This window comes from Oncorhynchus clarkii, chromosome 8 (genome assembly GCF_045791955.1).
Source record: "Oncorhynchus clarkii lewisi isolate Uvic-CL-2024 chromosome 8, UVic_Ocla_1.0, whole genome shotgun sequence".
In the NCBI taxonomy this organism is placed as follows: domain Eukaryota; kingdom Metazoa; phylum Chordata; class Actinopteri; order Salmoniformes; family Salmonidae; genus Oncorhynchus; species Oncorhynchus clarkii.
The window spans coordinates 20,628,034-20,645,362 of record NC_092154.1 but is presented as its reverse complement, the minus strand read 5'-3'; the positions used below and the strand labels follow the sequence as shown (position 1 = coordinate 20,645,362).

General features: G+C 43.8%; 1 pseudogene; it reads right to left on the bottom strand.

Moving 5' to 3' along the window:
- Positions 1 to 1,959: 1,959 nt before the first annotated feature.
- The window catches only part of LOC139415411 (laminin subunit alpha-2-like), a 152,841-nt pseudogene continuing 137,471 nt past the window's right edge, over positions 1,960 to 17,329 (bottom strand).

The following is a 17,329-nucleotide window of genomic DNA, read 5'->3' as shown; positions in this document are numbered from 1 at the left end:
TGGATTGATGTTGTGTCCTCAGTCTGCTCTTAAACACCTTGCCAAGGCTCTTCACTGGCTTTTTCGAGACTGTGGGGATTGGTGTTCCTGCGATGACGAAGCGGAATCTGTCTACGACCTTGACCTTCTTCAACGACATCAACCTCAATTTTGTTGGCTTGTTCTCACCTATCCAATCAACTTCTCCAACCCTTACAGAATCCACCTGCTTCCTGGCAATGACTCTGTGGTGTCTGCCAGGTCATACATAACGGTTCTGATTGTTGTTTGTTGCACCCCAGCTTCAGGAGACTTCACGATCATGTTCATCGCCAGGGCAAACAGGATCACGGAGATGGTGCAGCCTGTGATGATTCCCACCTCCAGTCTGTACCACTGATGTTACTGACCCTGCTGAGACTCTCATGCTGTACCTGTTATAGTAGTCCAGGATGAGGTCTGCCACTGTCTGGGACATGGTGTTTTTTCATTGTAGTCTGCACCAGCTTAAGAGGGATCAATCTGTTGTCATTGGCAAGGACAAGCCAGAGCACTGCCAAGTCATCCTTGTCCTATTGCGCTTCTTTGATGAGCTGGGTCACCACACCTGTGTGCTCCAAACACCTAGGTCCATTTTGGACCGATGTAGCCGTTCTTAGAGAGGAAGTCTGCCAGCCGCCTGGCTACAATGCTGAAGAAAATCAGGCTGACTAAGATTGTTGTTATAGTTTGTAGCCTCCTGTCTGCGTCTCCCTTTGCTGTTGCGCCCAGCACCTTGTCTGAATCCTCAATGAACTGTTACCACACTTGTCTTGCAGGTTTGCGGCCACTTGATGCAAAGCTTCTCTGATGATCTTTCAGGAGGGACTTGTTGCAATGCATGGAGGTTCTGGGCTCTGTGGGGTAACACTGGGCCTGGCTCCTCCTGCTTCTCACCAGGTTTGCTACCTGTGCGTTGTGTTGCTACTTTCCCCTCCAAACATTTAATCCAGAATTAATTCATCTTTAGGCCTTGGGCATTCTTGCCGACCTTTCCACATACACATTCCATGCTCGTAGTCGGTTCTCCGTTTCCATGAGTCGTTAGCCTTTGGTCCGTCAGATTGGGGAGCTCATCCCCCCCCAGAGGTGTTCCCCAATACAGCTCATAAGAATAAAATTATTCAGAAAATATAGTTGTTATAGCACTGAAGACAATTGTAGAACTGAATTAAGCATTCATACATCATGGTATTATTACAAGAAAAAAATGCACTTCCCAATAAAATTACAAACATATATGTTGCTTAGCATTTTATTTTCACAATTCTTCCCATTTCAGTCCAGTTCACTGTTTGCTCCATATATATTAGACATAGCCTACTGTAGAATAGACATCAAATAAAGTGTGCGTACCAGATTGACAGTAAGAGTTTCTTGCTTCAGAAGGTTAGGAAGAGCAGCAAACTAAGGCAGTTCCTTGTTGGAGGAAATGTTGCAAGACTAATTTATTGGATATTTAGCAGATAGCAATCCTCAAGATCCCGAGTGTAAGTTAAAGGCCATGGTTTGATATTGTAATAAAGACAATACAATTGTTTTGTAATAAAGACAATACAATCGTTTGATTTCCTTCAAAGCATGGATTTCAAAATGCTGTTTGTTGTTACAGAGTACAAATTCCAACCACAACATACATACGGTATACTACATCACATGTAGTTTAGACAGACAGACACAGGAGGCTTAGGACATACAGGATAAAGAAGAGGATCTATAGTCCTTTAAATGAACCATGATTTTATACTATGTCTTCCTAAAGGTTCCACTCACTTGTATTGTATACTTCACACTCTAAAAAGCAATCCAAACCCTTGGTATAAAGCTGGTTGGCCCGCTGATCCAGAATGAGAGAGAAGTTACAGTCCTGTAAGTTGTGTCTCCATGTGTTTTGGTGCTGCCGCTGTACCTCTGGCAGTGACAGGCTTTGGTAGTCTGTGTTTAGGCTGCATTGGCTGGGCAGGTGAGAGGTTGAAACCCCTTGAACTCCAGGCCCTTGTTGAATTGAACCTCCAACACTTTGGATGCCTTTGTTATCTTCAGGTTGCGCATGCAGCCTTTGAATGAAGTGCTGGTAGTCAGGCCAAACTGCTTGAGCCCCTCAGGAAAAGAGATAAAAGACAACGGTTGATTTATGACTGTAATTTTCTGGCCCGTTAAACAAATTCATGAATCTATTTCATAAGTCAGGTAGCCGATGACTGCTGGAGGTTATAACTTTAAATATCTCCTGAGGTTTAGATAGGAAGTAAATCACAAACATCTTCAACGTTGTAGTGAAGCATGGTTTGGCACAACTTTAATGTCCCACACAGTATCCAGGGTCATGTTCAGGAGTTAATATGTAACCTGATTCCAGAGGCATGTCTGTTCTACATGATGTTCTACATGATACAGTTCTAACTGAATGTTTAATGTTCCACAACGGTACGTCTACTGAACATGTCCCAGGTGCCTCTACTGAACATGTCCCAGGTGTGATATGCTTGGTGAGTGCTGTTGTATCATGTACCTGTCCCAGATGTCAGCGGTGTTGGACCTGGTGTTGGGGCTCTCTGCTTGCTCCTTCCTGCCGTCCACAATGATCTCCAGTCTATGGCGGAGCTTGTGGACAGTGACTGAGTGCCACTGACCGTCACAGAGGCCTCTGCTTCAGGCTGGTACTCGGCTGTGAGCCGGCCCACCCAGTTGTCCACGTGGAACAGCAGCTAGGAAAGGGAGAAGACATACTTTACTCAGAATACACCTGGCTTGGCCTCCCAGGTGGCGCAGTGGTCTAGGACACTGCATCACAGTGTTAGCTGTGCCACCAGAGACTCTGGGTTCGTGCCCGGGCTCTGTCGCAGCCAGCCGCGACTGGGAGGTCCGTGGGGCGACGCCCAATTGGCCTAGCGTCGTCTGGGTTAGGGAGGGTTTGGCCGGTAGGGATATCCTTGTCTCATCGCGCACCAGCGACTCCTGTGGCGGGCCGGGCGCAGTGCACGCTAACCAAGGTCGCCAGGTGCACAGTGTTTCCTCCGACACATTGGTGCGGCTGGCTTTCGGGTTGGATGCGCGCTGTGTTAAGAAGCAGTGCGGCTTGGTTGGGTTGTGTTTCGGAGGACGCATGACTTTCGACCTTCGTCTCTCCTGACCCCGTACGGGAGTTGTAGCGATGAGACAAGATACTAACTACTAATAATTAGATACTACGAAAATGGGGGTAAAAGAAAAAAAGAAAAAAAAGAATACACCTGTCTTGTCTAGTAGGCAGTTTGTCATAAAACATGACTGTTATTTATGATTCTGTTGAAACCCATTATTGAATTTATACAGTACAATAGCTTTGCACACTCATTATTGTTGTTAGGCTTACAGAAGAGAGTGTATAGTCTGATTAAAATGTTATTGTATTGCATTGTATTGTATTGCATGTTTGTGTGTACGCCGTGCAGTACGATGCCCAGGCCCTCCATCTTGGTGTCCACCTGGCTGCTGACCACCAGCAGAACCCTGTTGCTCTGGGACGTCCACACTTTCCACCCTGTAGGAACCCACTGGACCAGAGGACAGGAGATACAGGGAACAGTCAGAACTGATACAACAAATCCCACGAGATTTAATAATAAGTTATCTATTTTTATTTCACCTTTATTTTGACAGGGAGTCATTATACTGTCATAAAAATTGGATCTGTGAAACTTTGGTGTACGGGGAGTTATATTTTGTGATTGATAGGATATATTGCATTGTGGGGTCAGGAGTTTTTCCTGACCAGGATTTTATAGTTATGTTCCTATAGCCTGATCAGGAAAACCCCAGGATCTTATAGTTATGTTACTATAGCCTTGTCAGGAAAACCCCATGATCTTATAGGTATGCTACTATAGCCTGGAGTCTTTCCTATAGTTATAGTTCTAAGTTTTGAGTGTCAGAACGTACCTGCTTTAAATATATCCAATGCCATCGAAGTAGGTTCCCTTCTCAGTGATGATGAAACAGCTGCCCGCTTGGTGGTTGGAGGTGGGCGTGTCCATGTCCAACACAATACCCAGCATCTTAAAGTTCCTGATGCAGCCTTTGATACGATACAAGACCTAGAAGAACACAACACACCTTTAACTATGCTATAACATATGACTTTACACTGAGAAATTTAATTTACTGTTGAATCTATCCCATAAATTGTAAATGATTACTTCTAACATCAACCCGTTCAACGGATCATATGTAAATACATACAATTACAGTAATACAGTGTATAAGGCTTTGTGTTTTATTTCCTACAAATGAAATGTGAGGAAGCGTGTATGAACGTACTGGTCCGATCCTCTTGGTGGTGTAGTTGACAGGTAGGCCGCCTATGTACAAGCATGCCAACCCCATCCAGGATGTCAGCCTTCTTGGGGCTGGTGGTGTGCTTGGAGTAGCGGTTGTCTATCACCAGTACACCTCTCTGTTTCTTTCTCACCACCTGGATCGGAGACCGCAGAAAGGGAAAGATTCAGGGGTAAATAAGGACAATAAAAATACATATCTTTATTACATAATGGAAATAAAGAACTGTAGTTCCTGATTACTTTGGCTTGCCTCCTGTTTTGGTCAATGAACTAGTCAAATAGAAAATGATGTGGTTTTGTCGTTGTGTCATTGTGACACAGTATTTAGCTGTCTGCTAAAACGATCTAAACTCACTCAGACAGTGAAATAGAACTGATGGTAACTGCCAACAGACTGTACACCATGCTAAATTACTATTATGATTGTTTCCCCGGCTGGCTCGAGAGGTACATTAGGTGATCCCAGACCTTGTGCTAGTGTCCGTCGTTGATAACGGAGGTGTTGTCGTGGCCCAGGTCATAGCCGAGGTGGGCCATGCCCTCCTTCACCTGAATGGTGGCAAAGTCAGTGTGGTTGATCCTCTGCATGTAGAACACCAGGCCTGACTCTGCTGTGATCTGCAGCTCAAACTCTATGATTAGCCTGTAAGCAAACAGATTCACAACAGTCAGTCCAATATGATATTTACAGAACTGACGCATGATCTAGAGAAGAAATGTCTCATTGGGACTTTTCAAAGAAATGAAAGCTCTATATACCTGTTCTTGACCTTTGTGTCATCAAATTCAAATGCACCATGGCTGTTTTTGGAGAACCCAAACTGTTTGGATTTTTCTAAGACCACTGGAGATTCCTCGGCAGCACGGGAGGCCTGTAGGGGACGGGGGAGTAGCAGTCGTCTTAAACCATTCATATTAGCTAAGATGATCTCATTCAAAGAATGCATTAAAAACACAATGCAAACATTCATTTTAATATGAATATAGTTGACCTGCTTTCTGTTTCTAGATGAAGTGCTATTCTAACGTGCCAATAGATGGTGCTATTGAAAAAGACATGGATTTGCTTTTGAGACTATCAGAAAATGTATATTTGTTTTTGCAAGGCCAACTGAATCACTTATTTTGTTCTGTTCAGAACATGAAGACACCCCTATTCCTCTGACCTTGCATTATACAATACATCTCTCTCAATGTAGAATGGTCCTTTCTTTCTATATTCTTGTTGAGCCAGGAAGGCTCCCATTGCTTAAAGGGACATTTATTTTACACTGCATACACTTTTTTCACACTGCACACGGTACAGCAAATATTATATGTAGCCTGTTTATAAAACAGAACTACTAAAACCATAGTGATTTACTTAGAAAGAAATTAAGAAAATCCCTATTGAAAGTCAAATGTCTTCTGGCAATACTTGGAATATGGACATGGAAAGTGTGTGCATGTATATTTCACAAGCAACACATCTTCACACAGGAGGCTTGGTGTTGAAGGTCTATGGCTGAAATCCATTCAAATGAAGGTTCCACAGGCACACGTCTGATGTCACTGATGTCATGAATGGCGAAAGTCAGCACAGCAGGTAGCTAGAGGAACAGTGCTAAGAAAAAGATTAGTTCTACAAGAAAATATTGTACTACCAGTGGCAATAGTGTAGCAATCTATTCATTTGCCTACAATGATACATACTATGGAGATATATCAAGAGAATATTTGAGGAAAATACAGGTGGTGTTGGCCAATGCAGGCAGCTTGGTTAGCAGAGAATGGATGAGTCTGGAAGGATGGATGAGAGAGAGCGAAAGAGAGAGAGAGAGAGAGACAAACAGAGAGACGGATCGAAGAGGACCGAGAGATCGAGACAGAGAGAGGACAGAAAGAGAGAGAGAGCAAGGAGGACAGAGCGAGGACAGAGAGAATACTGCTACAGCACCTCAGCTGTCAGCTAGAGAGGATAGATGGAGCAGTGGAGCTATGAGAAAGAGCCCTGTCAACACTGCAGCTTTACCCATAAAGCAGACCTAATGGATTGGAAAACGGCCCATTCTTTATTCCAGCCACATCAACCTTTCTGATGGTGTATTTAGACTCAGGGCCAACCGGTCTGTCTGGCTGAGCTGTGCTGGGGACAGATGACAGCTCTTTATGGGGATAATATATCACTCCATCATAGGCTGGGAACTTAGTCCTTTAATGTGATTTTTTTTTGTCTTTTACTCCCTGATACCCATACGAGTGGGACATGGTGTCAGGGTGGGTGGTGGAGCCTCAGGTTGGACCGTCTGGGACACGTCTTCTTCCTTGGCCTTCTCTTCCTCATCAGGCTCCTCCTCTGGGAGGGGAAGCGGGGGAGGGGGAGGGGCCAGGTTGTTACACTGGCCAATCTCTGCGTTCTCAAAGGCCACGGGCTGGGAGAAGTCTGTGAGGCTGTAGGGCGTGCACAAGCAAACAAACACACACATGGATGTGCACGCACACAAATACACAGAAAGTGTGTTAATGGGTGATGATGTGTAATCAGTTGAATTATGAACATGGTTATCACAGAGGATAGCCCCATTAAAGCCAACTAAATATGGGTGAACTGTGTTTAGTCCACTGGGAAGCGAGAGAGAGAGCCCTGAGCCTAATGATATGAATGTATTATCATCTATAGACAAAAACAGTCAAAACAGGTCAAGGTGTCAAATGACTGCATTTACAACCTGTTTAACTGGGAGAAACCAACGCACCATGAAACACATACTTCACATTTACAACACTTCCCACATAGCCTTCCATTAATCATATCTACTAATAATGAGCCAATATCTACGATCAGGATAATGAATCGTTATATGGAGATAGTAGGGAGATAATAGGCGCTGCTGAGAGATGTACATGGTATTGATCATGAGGTTCCAGATGCAGCCTTTGAAGTGGACGTTGGGTCTCTGGGAGCTGAACTCTATGTCAGCCCCCGATGAACAGTCTCTTGACGCCCATTAGCTGCTCGTTGGGAAGGCCCTGCTCCCTCTTCAGCTCCTCATCCACCTGGACTGCAAATGACCAAGACAGAGACACGCAGGACAGTGAGACATTTTGAGCCAGCTCTGTGTAGAGCTAGCTAAAAGTGAATGGCTTGAAACTAGTTCATTAAGACACAAGTTATTGTGCAATATGACGCTGTTCAGTGTATAGCAATGTGTGTGTGTGTGTGTGTGTGTGTGTGTGTGTGTGTGTGTGTGTGTGTGTGTGATCTTACCTGCTGCCCAATCTCTCAATGCGCAGGGTGTGTTCTCTCCCGTCATGCAGGATGCCCTGGTCAGGCTTGCGGACCACCTTGAAGTGGGCTGTGGCTGCCTGTAAACACTAGCACCTCCAGGGCCCCCTTGTTCAGCAACACAGCCAGGAAGGGCTGCAGGAGGCAGTGGAGAAGAGAAGGGACACAGGGTTATACAGATAATCAATACATAAACACACTCAGTGCATAAAACCATTGGATAGAAGACACAATCTGGAGCAAGTCAGGACAGGCTTCATACAATATGGAGCAAGTCAGGACAGGCTTCATACAATCTGGAGCAAGTCAGGACAGGCTTCATACAATATGGAGCAAGTCAGGACAGGCTTCATACAATATGGAGCAAGTCAGGACAGGCTTCATACAATATGGAGCAAGTCAGGACAGGCTTCATACAATATGGAGCAAGTCAGGACAGGCTTCATACAATATGGAGCCTTGAATGTTCAAAGACAATAAGAACTTTATGCCCAGAAACATTAAGAAAAATCTGTTCAATAATGATGAAACCTCAGATACTTTGAGAAAGGAAGTCAACTTTACATAATTGCATACCGATATGCTTTTCAACCCTGAGGGCCTGTAGCGTTTATGTAAGTCCTCCATTTCTCTACACGCCTTGATTGGATTCTGTTTGGGCAGAGCTTCAAAGAAAGCGCAGCCCTCTCTGAAACATACTAGACGAGAAGTAGATAGATTTAAGTGCCTCTTGTTATGATTAAATTCTCTGTAATCAGTCCAGCGAGATGGTGAGCACATCCCACCACAGCGTTGGAATTGCAGACTAGCATGCACAGAGGGAGTCTGCCTGGGGCGAGTGAGGGAGAGTGAGGGAGAGTGAGGGAGAGTGAGGGGAAGTGCTACTGCTACAATAACTATGGTCTGATTCAGCACGCGTTCCTCCTGTCCCCTGCGCAAATTGACAGAATGAACGACGAGGACAGAGAGACAGATGAGGCCAACGTGTACTCATTCGAAATGACACTCACTTAATTTACTAGGTCTAATGATTTTTAAAGGTGACGGTCTGGACCTTTACCAAGGGTCATCGTTAAATTGGACGTGATCCATCAGAGGACTGTTGTATAATGTATTTCTTACTAACGACACTTGCAGGGAGAATGTTAGAGGTTAAACCCACTATCATTTCCTGCAGCCACAGGCACTAATTGATGTGGTGGTCTGCAGATGAAGAGAAGGAGAGATGGAGAGAGATGAAGGGTGCCCTAACAGAGACGTAGAAAGTCATATTTTAATCAAAACTGTCATCGCAAATCTCCCAGCCTTTAGCCTTCTGTGAAAGATTATCAATTTTTGTTTGCTGTCGGGTGAAAGTATAATCATTAAACCTCACAGGCAATCCATCTCTTTTATAGTTAGTTTAATAAGGAGCCTCGCACACAGCAGGAGTTGATTATCAATGTGCTGTTAGTTTTTCAAAGCAACTCAGCCAGACAGCACAGTGCTCCTTATTCAATTACAGGAACCAAGAAACACCTCCAACAGCCATTCCAGTTCTACTGGGTAATAGGATCCAATGACATAAAGAACAAGGAGGTGACATTATAGAGGACTTAGCATGCTTTGATAGCTGTAACACTGAAGTGAGTGTTTATGTGTGTGTGTGTGTGTGTGTGTGTGTGTGTGTGTGTGTGTGTGTGTGTGTGTGTGTGTGTGTGTGTGTGTGTGTGTGTGTGTGTGTGTGTGTCTCATCCACCTCCTCTTACCTCCCCAGACTGCCTGTGTCTCCTCTTGGGGAGTTGGAACTGGGAGCTGGTCCCATTGTTGCCCTCACTGCCAAACAGGATGATGCCCTTGTCACTCTTGGTTGCGAAGGACAGGCTGCTCTCCGTACCTGCGTCAAAGGACATGGACTTCAGTTCCACGTGGCCTGGCTTGGAGAAGCTCACTGTATGGAGGTTCTGTTGGTGAGAGAGAGACCAGTCATGATGTTCATTCACAGCACAATCATTTGAAAGTCATCAGTAATTGGCAGAGTTATTTTTATAATCTGAATACTGTATAATAGAACAATATAGTATAACTTTGTGTTGTTTTGTTTATAATGTCCATATCAATTTCAGAGTTATATCGAACATAATAATAAACCTTGTCTGTTAGAGTAGAGTTTATTAGCACAGTATGCATTGTCAGATGCATAATCAGGCATTGACACAGGGTCAACAAGAAATGGATGTAGGCCTACTGAAGTGAGTGTGAAATCTTGCAAACATTTTACAAACACAACTGAACACAACTGAGACGTACAAACCAGCCGTTGCTAAATTAAAAATGACTTCTCCCACTCAATTCTTTGCTACACTCTTTTACATTCTGTGTCTGTGGTGTGAATGTGTGTATAACTATTCTCCCCTAACTAAAATAACTATTTCAGAAGCAGAGATTTCTCTGTTATTTATATGCCCCACTCGTTTTTATTATTCTTGTTTTTTTTCGCAAAATGTTTGGCCATATTTCATGAGTGTGCCTGTACCTCTGAATAATTAAAGGGGTGATGAAAAAAAGAGGGAGATGAAAGAGAAGACGTGCTAAACTGATCTCTACAGAGCAGCCTTTGGTCAGGCCGGTGTAGTCGGAGCTGCTCAGCAGGTTACAGGGGGTTCTGTTAACCTCAATGTCTCTCATACAGCCAGCATACCTCTTCTTGGTAACCTCTGACCTGTAAAGAGAAGAGAGAGTTGTCTCAATTGCAATTTGGCCAGCATATATTGCATTAAAGCATCTACAATATATATATATATATATATACAGGTATATATAAAAACTTTTTTTATATGTGTTTAACTAGGCAAGTCAGTTAAGAACAAATTCTTATTTACAATGAGCTAAGTAAGCATACTTTTGTGAAGTAAATGCATAAAGACAAGGTACCAGGGATGCTTTAGAGAGTAATGTGCTATGCTAAGTACATGCAAAAGGTGATACAGTAAACTTTAACAGTACATGTATTACCTTGCTTTAATACTGTAGGAGCAAAAGATACAATATATATGCATATTAAGACAAGTATGACACACGTAGACAGAAACTTCAAAAGTATATTCAGTTCTCCATGTGTGATTTAAAGACCTATAGAATACACCTCTCATACTGCCGAAGACTGTGAAGGTCATATCTACATAACCTATTGTTACTATTTATGTGACAGTTCCTAAAGAGTTAACACCAGAGAGGCCAGCGACAATGACACTGTGACACTGACTCAAGGTCCGGGAGCAGACAGAGGTGTTCTAATGGAAACTCAAATCTTTGTCTGTTTGTCTGTCTGTTAATCTGGCTATATGCCTTGTCAGCCCTCAACTTTTATGGCCAAACGTGACAATATGAGAAGAACAGGAACAAACAGTAACAGACTGTACAGTACTGAGTGTCTGAGCAAAACACGGAGCAGAGGTGTAAAGAAAAGCGACACAAGGTGTACTTTAGTTGAAGAAAGTTCCAAATGACCATATTGGGATTTCTTACAGACCTTTACACATGTTAACCCAAGTGAGATTGATGATCAAAGGTAGTGTTCAGTATGCAGACACAGAGTTGTGTGTGTGTGTGTGCGTGTGCGTGTGTGTGTGTGTGTGCGCGTGTGTGTGTGTGTGTGTGCGTGTGCGTGTGTGTGTGTGTGTGTGTGTGTGTGTGTGTGTGTGTGTGTGTGTGTGTGTGTGTGTGTGTGTGTGTGTGTGTGTGTGTGTGTGTGTAAAAAAAAATAATACTATCATTAGGCCCTACTGTGGAGGTGATTAACCTCCTAAAGAGTACAGGAAATACCTATAATTTCCAATGGTTGGCAAACCACCAAAGTAAATCCTCTCATCTTCTTTGAGGTTGAGCCCAGTGGCAGATCCTTGAGATGATAGCACCAGCTTCTCCTCTTCATTGGAGTATATGTCCACGATGGCCACCGTAGCTGGGGTGGGAGGAAACTAACAAGGGTAAAGGTATTACTTGCTTGTTCAACAATATTCTCCATTTGGCAAATCTGACCATAATTCTATCCTCCTGATTCCTGCTTACAAGCAAAAACTAAAGCAGGAAGCACCAGTGACTCGGTCAATAAACAAGTGGTCAGATGAAGCAGATAGTAAGCTACAGGACTGTTTTGCTTGCACAGACTGGAATATATTCCGGGATTATTCCGATGGCGTTGTGGAGTACATCACATCAGTCACTGGCATCATCAATAAGTGCATCGATGATGTCGACCCCACAGTGAGTGTACGTACATACCCCAACCAGAAGCCATGGATTATAGGCAACATCCACACTGAGCTAAAGGATAGAGCTGCCGCTTTCAAGGAGCGGGACTCTAACCCGGAAACGAATAAGAAATCCCTATGCCCTCCGACGAACCATAAAACAGGCAAAGCGTCAATACAGGACTAAGATCGAATTGTACTACACCGGTTCCGGCGCATGTTGGATGTGGCAGGACTTGCATACTATTACAGACTACAATGCGAAGCACAGCTGCGAGCTGCCCAGTGACACGAGCCTACCAGACGAGCTAAATTACTTCTATGCTCGCTTCGAGGCAAATAACACTGAAACATGCATGAGAGCATCAGCTGTTCCGGATGACTGTGTGATCACGCTCTCCGCACCCGATGTGAGTAAGACCTTTAAACAGGTCAACATTCACAAGGCCGCAGGGCCAGATGGATTACCAGGACGTGTACTCCGAGCATGCGCTGACCAACTGGCAAGTGTCTTCACTAACATTTTCAACCTCTCCCTGTCTGAGTCTGTACCAACATATTTCAAGCAGACCTCCATAGTTGTCTCTGTGCCCAAGAACAGTAAGGTAACCTGCCTAAATTACTACCGATCCGTAGCACTCACGTCTGTAGCCATGAAGTGCTACGACAGGCTGGTCATGGCTCACATCATCACCATTATCCCAGAAACCCTAGACCCATACCAATTTGCATACCTCCCCAACAGATCCACAGATTGCACTCCACACTGCCCTTTCACACCTGGACAAAAGGAACACCTATGTGAGAATGCTATTCATTGACTACAGCTCAGCGTTCCCTGTTCACTCATGACTGCATGGCCAGGCATGACTCCAACACCATCATTAAGTTTGCTGATGACACAACAGTGGTAGGCCTGATCACCGACAACGAGACAGCCTATAGGGAGGAGGTCAGAGACCTGGCCGTGTGGTGCCAGGACAACAACCTCTCCCTCAACGTAATCAAGACAAGAGATTGATTGTGGACTGCAGGAAAAGGAGGACCGAGCATGCCCCACTCTCATTGACGGGGCTGTAGTGGAGCAGGTTGAGAGCTTCATGTTGCTTAGTCTCCACATCACCAACGAAGTAACATTGTCCAAGCACACCAAGACAGTCGTGAAGAGGGCACGACAAAATCTATTCCTCCTCAGGGAACTGAAAAGGTTTGTCATGGGTCCTCAGATCCTCAAAAAGCTCTACACATGCCTCATCTAGAGCATCCTGATAGGTTGCGTCACTGCCTGATATGGCAACTACTCGGCCTCCGACCACAAGGCACTACAGAGCGTAGTTCGTACGGCCCAGTACATCACTGGGGCCAAGCTTCCTCCCATCCAGGATCTCTATACCAGATGGTGTCAGAGAAAGGCCCTAAAAATTGTCAAAGACTCCAGCCACCATAGTCATAGACTGTTCTCTCTGCTACTGCACGGCAAGCGGTACCGGAGCGCCAAGTATAGGTCCAAGAGGCTTCTAAACAGCTTCTATGCCCAATCCATAAGACTCCTGAACATCTAATCAAATGGCTACCCAAACTATTTGCAATGCCCCCCTTTTACGCCGCTGCTACTCTCTGTTTATTATCTAGGCATAGTCACTTTAATAACTCTACCTACATGTACATATTACCTCAATTACCTCGACTAACCGGTGCCCCCGCACATAGACTCTGTACCGGTAACCCCTGTACATAGCCGCGCTATTATTATTTTACTGCTGATCTTTACTTATTTGTTACTTTCATTTTTCAGTTTTTTTCTTAAAACTGCATTGTTGGTTAAAGGGCTTGTAAGTAATCATTTCACTGTAAGGTCTACTACACCTGTTGTATTCGGCACATGTGACAAATAACATTTGATTTGATTTGATGAAGCTACAAAGGCTCTAAAATCATCAACTTGAGGGAAATGTTCTTAAACTACAGTTCCACAGGCCGATAGGTTTGTTGTCCAGGTATGTCACTCTCATATACCGGGAGAGAGTAGTGGTTTTGACCACTTTCTACAGGACAAACAACGAAACACATAGTGAATACCATTGCATCTACCAAAATAGAAACGGGTAAAAATGTCCAAATGGCTCCGGGATAAACTACTGTATGACAAAGTGATATCAGCTACCTTCACACTGCCCAACATGCCACCGAAAAACAGTTAGGCATTCTGGTCCACATCCAGGATCGTATAGCCTTCAGGGGAGGTGCCACTTTTAGAGGTGGGCACGATGCCAGCTCTGGGACCCTCCAGTGCATGGACAGAGATGGTGCCATTAATGCCATTCCTGGGACCAAAACAGAAATGATCAGATGAGAAGTCTGATTTTTGAATAAGAAGCTTACCTGGCACAATCAATGCTAAAATATGAATGAATTAATAAGTAAACTGATAGACAAATCTCTCTATCCCTGTATAATCTTTGCTCTGAAAAATATCTGGTATAGAAAATTAATAACAATGGTATTCTACCGTGAGGCCTCGATGCGATGCCAGTTGCCATAGTTTATAGTCGTGTCAGGGTACTCCACGTTACCCACTCCGGAGCCCACATCCCACAGGAAGTTGACCTTGCCCTTACACATCTCAATTGCCAGGAAGTCAATCTAGAGGCAGACAGATGATGAGCCAATAAGATGCAGCACTGCAATCTCCTATCTGATAACATTACAGGTCCATTATTATTCTGTCTCTCTTGGTTGCTGTAGTGTAGTGTAGGTAGCACAGTGTAGGTAGCACAGTGCAGGAGAACAGAGCAGGACACATTAAAATAAGATAATGGGGAAGAATCACAAGCAAATCAAGAGATGAACAACAGCAGTGTGATTTCCCCAGGGAAATCAGTGATGAAGACAGATTAAATAGTCCGGTTTGAACTAGCGGCTAATTGCTGTGGTCGCTGTGGTTGCTGTTGCAGTATATAGAGGCAATATCACCTACTCTCTCCTGGGGATCACACAGGGAAACAAGTAACCTTTTATTATTTTCTCTCTGACTTTAAGATAATTGGTATTTATCTAGTATGTTGGGAAGTAACCACTGGTGGAATGATTTGAAATGAATTGGCCAACAACACATTACACATCCCAGAATAGAGATGAGCCAAACCTAAACACTAAATGGCCCTAATATGTTACGTTTCACACACATTATTTGTTGCCCTGAGGTTTCCCTTATTATGGTTCAGTGATTTACTGGGGGATTGTATCCACACACACACACACACACACACACACACACACACACACACACACACACACACACACACACACACACACACACACACACACACACACACACACAAGAGGTGACTAACATCCCAGTGTGGTGCTATGTCCTCTGACTCAGGTAGAAGTCGGTTATCAGGGGAGGTGGTCTTCACATTCACACTGATGGTGTTGTAGCAACCCTTCTTGATTTGTGGTCCATATGCACGGACACAGTCTCCCCCGGAGGACACAGACACTTTAATCTGTGGAGAGAGACATCACATGGATCACCAGACAGAGAGCACTTAAAAAGCCCAAGGAACGCTCAGGGATCTTCTATTGCATGTGTCTATTTCCACTGAATCCGTAGATGCCCACTATTAGTCTGTGAGGTGGACGAAAGCTGAGCTACAGCAGTGTCTGTAAAGCAATGATTGTATGCTGTAAAGTCTGACCGATTTTAGCTACAAACTGTTATGTTCCCATTCTGAAAATGTTAGACTCTCAGGAACACTGTTATGTTTTGCTCTACGATCATCACAAGCTAATAGCAATGAAAAGGCCCAAGGAACACTCAGGAAAACACAATTGTGTAGTGACAGAAGTCAAATACAAGGTCCTTTAGAAGCAAGAGAAACAATTTGTTATTTTACACTTTTGTAAAAAAATACATGTAAAAAAAGCCTTGACATTGATAGAATTTTTATTTTTTGAACAGAGCCTTCACTCAAACGGTGGCAATGCATGTGAACCACAGGGTAAAGCTGGGTGGAGGGATTTACAGGGAGGTGACTTAATTTTCATCACTTTAGGAAGAACCAACTATGTGTGACTGAACTCTCCTAGAAAGAGTTGTGAATCGTGATTTCTGTGATGACACAATGGCACAATTAGCAGAATGGCCATCTTAAAAGCCACTGATTACAGCCGTGAAAACAGGGGAAGTTGAGAACGAGAGAGAGGGATGGAGAGGAAGAGTGTGACTCACAAAGTTGGCCTGCTTGCGAGCCTGGTTGATCAACTCTTTAATCTGGGGGATATTTTTCTTCAGGTTGTCCGGTAGTCCTGGACGGGCTTCAGTTTCTCCAGCAGTCTGTATGCCTTGTCTTTCAGGTCCTTCACCTTGGGCCTTGCTGCATGGACTGATAGACACACACGGCCACGCACACGCACACACACACACCACACATGCAGAAGCAGACACACACACGCAAGCACACACCCACACAGGCAGACAGAAACACACACACAAGTACGAACAAACACACGCTGTCGTGGAAAATTGCAAGATTATGTTATAGTGCTTGTATTGCATTATAATGGTTGTTTTATTGGACAGAATAAAGTATTCTGTTAACTATTGTGTGTGTGTTCTACTGAGGATGGGCCTCTATGAGATAACACTGACGGAGGAGATTTACCATGTCTTTGGGTGATAAAACCTAAAGAGCATTCCAGATAACATGGGGTAATGTTTTTGTGCTCTGAAGTACCAGGAACGAGATTAGAAACTCATTTTAGGGACCAAACTGAATGATAATTTATAGCGAATGCTATCTGGCTAAGGGATACACCTTTCTCATTATAATGTCTTCCTTTGTGGACTGTTCCGAAGGTCTGTGGTTCATCATGTAGGTTAAGAGGGGTGTATCTTGGCTATAAAAGATCTTTGTACTTTTGTGTTGTCACTATCAAAGGTTCATTAGAAATGGCGAATCGTTGAAAGTCATTGCTAATGCAAAGCTATTATTATTAAAGATGTAGTTCAAGTATAACTCTGACATGTGTGAAGTTTGTAACTCTCCTCATTTGGTAATGGAGAAATTAGCCACCACAACGCACGTCACACACACACACACACACACACACACACACACACACACACACACACACACACACACACACACACAGGGAAAAGACATCAGTCTAAAAACATCACTCTTCCTTATTAACTACTGTAGCACGTTCACAGCCACTGCTTTCTGTGAGCCAGGCCTATTAGTCAGAGATCAGCGGAGAGATGGCGGCATCTTAATCACTTATTTAGAAGCATCAAAGGTAAAGAGCTGAAAGCTGTTATGAGAAGAAAGATTGCTATGCATTCAAGAAGGCCCTGACAAAGGCCATGCAGCTGAAACGCGGCAGATTTTTTAAAACTTTGTTTCTATTGAATATGCCATACAAATAAAGGCACTTTAATGAATTATATAAAGAGTGCCTTGGTCCTCCTTTCTTCTTGACATACTTAT